This window comes from Sceloporus occidentalis, unplaced genomic scaffold (assembly GCF_023333645.1).
Source record: "Sceloporus occidentalis isolate IW3139 unplaced genomic scaffold, rSceOcc1.0.p SCAF_5, whole genome shotgun sequence".
NCBI lineage: Eukaryota > Metazoa > Chordata > Lepidosauria > Squamata > Phrynosomatidae > Sceloporus > Sceloporus occidentalis.
Window position 1 is genome coordinate 81558797 of NW_028316985.1, and position 5245 is coordinate 81564041.

Consider the following 5245-nt stretch of genomic DNA (forward strand, 5'->3'; position numbering starts at 1 on the left):
CGCAGCAGTGGCAAGGAGTAGGCCCCAAGCCTGTCTCCGACTACTAAGGCCCTCCTTGACATGAAAAGCAAGGAGGCGCCATCTGCCCCCTAGTGGAGGAGGCCTTGCAACCTCACCATTTCCACACAAAGTCTGCATCTACACTGGAGGAATAACCCGGTTTGAGACCAATTTCACTCTGTGTCTGGCTCAAGGCTATGGAATTCTGGGAGTTGGAGTTTGTTGTGGGCCCCACAACAAACTCCAACTCCCAGAATTCCATAGCCTTGAGCCAGACAAAGTGTTAAAGCACTGCCAAACTGGGTTATTCCTCCAGTGTGGAAGCAACCTCAGGTCCAAAACACACCGCAGAAATAATCCAGTTTGAGACCGCTTTAACTGCCCTGGCTCAATGCTAGGGGATTCTGGGAAGTGTAGTGTTTGTGAGACATTGAGCCTTCTCTGTCAGAGAAAGCTCTGGTGCCATAAGAAACTACAATTCACAGGATTCCCCAGCACTGAGCCAAGGCAGTTAAAAGCGGTCTCAAACCAGAGTATTTTTCTGCATTGTGTTTTGGACCACTGTATACTCCAGGGGACAAGGCACTGCAAAATGTAGGACATAATAAAAGTGAAAAACACTAATAGAAATACAGTATGAGTTTGTGCATCACGCTCAAAATGGAGGACATTTTGGTTTTCCTCCTGGAATGAAGGCAGAAATGTAGGGCATGTCCTGGAAAATGAGGACGGCTGGTCATCTTGAATAAACATAAAAGGATATCACTCATTCAATGCAGGCATCCTTTTCTTATTTGACAAGTTTAGGACCAGAGCACTATAGGTTCCACACTTCAACAATTCCCGCTTTTTGACAGTGCCCTAACCTATATTTTTATAATTGTTTGTTAATGTAATTTTTAATATAATTTTAATAGTGCTACATTAATTTATGTAAGGGATAGGGATAGGGGTATAATTCAGACCTATTGTATTGTTTTGTGATTATTATTTTTATGTATTGCATTTTGTTCTTATTATAACTTGCCTTGATTCCTTTGGGAAATGGCAGAATATAAATAAATCATATTATTATTATTATTATTATTATTACACAGGGAAAATTGGGGGTTTAAACAGGCATTATCCAGCTATAGTCACGCAATTGTGGTAAAGATTTTCACACCCCATCACGATTAAAGATGACTCATCCCAGGAATAACCAGGGAATAATGAGCGACGAATCTCATAAATGATTTGTTGCTGGTTATTCCCAGGATAAGTCATCACTGGATAATACCCATTTAAACCCCTGATTTTCCCCACATGTGATAAACTCCATATAAAGGGGACTCCAGGACTGGAGAAAGAAGTATCTACCTTCCCATCTTTTCTTCAGAGGATCTTAATTGTTCGGCCAGTGTGATGTGAAACCAGGCTTGGCTGATTTAAATAACTGTTTCTAAAAAAACTTCATTTTTAAAATTTATTATTCATACATTTTTAAAAGTATGGTTCTTATTACTGATTTCCAAGCCTCTTGCTGGAACAACAATGACTGTTTGAATTTAAACGTTTTAGTTTAGTTTATTGGCACATATAGAAGACCTTATATGAATATGAAGAGCCTCTGGATGTTTGTCCCAGTTGAGATCAATTCCACAGTGAAATCACTTTAAAACCATCCAACTAAACCACGCGATATTTTATGAATTTAACATGTGGCTTTTTAATCTACTACAGCATTTGCCCAAGAAGCTCTGTAGGTACAGCATAGTGGCAGCATATTTATATTCATGGCATAGATTTGTTCTACAGTGTTTACTTCCAAAAATATATATATTAATTGTGGGTGAGGTTTTGGGGTTTTTTTTGTGGGGGTGGTTTTTGTTTTGTTTTGTTTTGTTTTTGTCTACTAGGGCCCTCAAGAGGAAATGCCATCAAATACATTAACATATTTTTCAAAAACAAGTACAGTACAGTTGGCTTTCCACATTTGTAGCTTTGATTATTTGCGGTTTTGATTAATATGTTCTCTAGGAATCTCTTAAATCCTCCAGCGAAATTCTGCTAGAAATTGACCAAAGAATTCTGCTGAAAAAGCTTAAAGTTCCTAGAGAGAGAGAAAACCCTCTCTAGGCATTTGTAGGTCCTCCAGCATGATTCTGTGATCAGCTTCTAGCAGATGTTGACCATAGAGTTGCAATGAAGGACTTGGGGGTTGCTAAAAAGAATAATGTTTTTTATTTGCAGTTTTTCCACATTCACAGGGTTCCTTCACCCCTAACCCCAGCGAATGTGGAGTGACCACTGTAAATAATTTTAAAAGCCAGTTTTAAAAACCAAGGACCAGATGGAATAATACAGTTTTGACTACTTGCCAGAAATTCAACCGAAATGGAGCCTGCCAAACATCTCTTGAGAAATGGTTGCACACGCAAGGGACTACTACATAGCAAGATCTGCCTTGGATATTATCAACCTAGCCTCTCAGCATGGTGAGACATGGAAACTTTTTTTAGCGTATGGAACCAGAAGCAAAGAGAAAGAAAAATTAGGGTGCAGAATGTGACCATTTTGTTTGGATTGTCATGAATGTAAGTGAATATGATTCCATATCAAATGGCACTACTGTGCAAATATAAGAATTAAAGTACAGTAACCAGCCCTGGTTAGTACTTGGACAGTGCTGTAGGCTATATTCCAGAGGAAGAAACTGGAAAGCCACCTGAGTATTCCTTGCTTAACAAAACCGTGTGAAATTCATGGGGTCACCATAAATCAACAGGCAACTTGAAGACATACACTGTATACTGTATATATATATATATGTGTGTGTGTGTGTGTGTGTGTGTGTGTATTACTACAGCTCCCAGAATCCTCCAGCCATGCTGGGAACTGTGGTCCGAAAAAGGCACATCTCCATTTCTGGGGTCATTTGGAGTTCGACAATGGAGGGCAGGGAAGAGAAGAGACAAAGGAGTCAGGGTTGTGATGCTTCCGTTCTCTATCCAATTGGCCTACTTACCAGGAATGGATTTTCTCTTTCCTCTTGCCAACTACCATCAAGTCAGCTTTAACTTATGGTGACCGTATGAATGAGAGACAACCCCCCCACCCCAAAATACACCTTGCCATTGAGAGAAAATGGGAGTCCTTTCCAACATCCAGAACTCCAACTCCCAGCATGCAAAGCGGAAGAAGTTCAGCTCACGTGACAGAAAATGGGAGTCCTTTCCCACTCCCAAAACTCCAACTCCCAGCATGCAAAGCGGGAGAAGTTCAGCTCACGTGACAGAAAATGGGAGTCCTTTCCCACTCCCAAAACTCCAACTCCCAGCATGCAAAGCGGAAGAAGTTCAGCTCACGTGACAGAAAATGGGAGTCCTTTCCCACTCCCAAAACTCCAACTCCCAGCATGCAAAGTGGAAGAAGTTCAGCTCACGTGACAGAAAATGGGAGTCCTTTCCCACTCCCAAAACTCCAACTCCCAGCATGCAAAGCGGGAGAAGTTCAGCTCGCGTGACAGAAAATGGGAGTCCTTTCCCACTCCCAAAACTCCAACTCCCAGCATGCAAAGCGGAAGAAGTTCAGCTCACGTGACAGAAAATGGGAGTCCTTTCCCACTCCCAAAACTCCAACTCCCAGCATGCAAAGCGGAAGAAGTTCAGCTCACGTGACAGAAAATGGGAGTCCTTTCCCACTCCCAAAACTCCAACTCCCAGCATGCAAAGTGGGAGAAGTTCAGCTCACGTGACAGAAAATGGGAGTCCTTTCCAACACCCAGAACTCCAACTCCCAACATGCAAAGCGGGAGAAGTTCAGCTCACGTGACAGAAAATGGGAGTCCTTTCCCACTCCCAAAACTCCAACTCCCAGCATGCAAAGCGGGAGAAGTTCAGCTCACGTGACAGAAAATGGGAGTCCTTTCCAACACCCAGAACTCCAACTCCCAGCATGCAAAGCGGAAGAAGTTCAGCTCACGTGACAGAAAATGGGAGTCCTTTCCCACTCCCAAAACTCCAACTCCCAGCATGCAAAGCGGGAGAAGTTCAGCTCACGTGACAGAAAATGGGAGTCCTTTCCAACACCCAGAACTCCAACTCCCAGCATGCAAAGCGGGAGAAGTTCAGTTCACGTGACAGAAAATGGGAGTCCTTTCCCACTCCCAAAACTCCAACTCCCAGCATGCAAAGCGGAAGAAGTTCAGCTCACGTGACAGAAAATGGGAGTCCTTTCCCACTCCCAGAACTCCAACTCCCAGCATGCAAAGCGGGAGAAGTTCAGCTCACGTGACAGAAAATGGGAATCTTTTCCAACACCCAGAACTCCAACTCCCAGCATGCAAAGCGGAAGAAGTTCAGCTCACGTGACAGAAAATGGGAGTCCTTTCCAACACCCAGAACTCCAACTCCCAGCATGCAAAGCGGGAGAAGTTCAGCTCACGTGACAGAAAATGGGAGTCCTTTCCCACTCCCAGAACTCCAACTCCCAGCATGCAAAGCGGGAGAAGTTCAGCTCATGTGACAGAAAATGGGAGTCCTTTCCCACTCCCAGAACTCCAACTCCCAGCATGCAAAGCGGAAGACGTTCAGCTCACGTGACAGAAAATGGGAGTCCTTTCCCACTCCCAGAACTCCAACTCCCAGCATGCAAAGCGGAAGACGTTCAGCTCACGTGACAGAAAATGGGAATCCTTTCTGACACCCAGAACTCCAACTCCCAGCATGCAAAGCGGAAGAAGTTCAGCTCACGTGACAGAAAATGGGAGTCCTTTCCCACTCCCAAAACTCCAACTCCCAGCATGCAAAGCGGGAGAAGTTCAGCTCACGTGACAGAAAATGGGAGTCCTTTCCCACTCCCAAAACTCCAACTACCAGCATGCAAAGCAGGAGAAGTTCAGCTCACGTGACAGAAAATGGGAGTCCTTTCCCACTCCCAAAACTCCAACTCCCAGCATGCAAAGCGGAAGAAGTTCAGCTCACGTGACAGAAAATGGGAGTCCTTTCCCACTCCCAAAACTCCAACTCCCAGCATGCAAAGCGGGAGAAGTTCAGCTCACGTGACAGAAAATGGGAGTCCTTTCCCACTCCCAAAACTCCAACTCCCAGCATGCAAAGTGGGAGAAGTTCAGCTCACGTGACAGAAAATGGGAGTCCTTTCCAACACCCAGAACTCCAACTCCCAACATGCAAAGCGGGAGAAGTTCAGCTCACGTGACAGAAAATGGGAGTCCTTTCCCACTCCCAAAACTCCAACTCCCAGC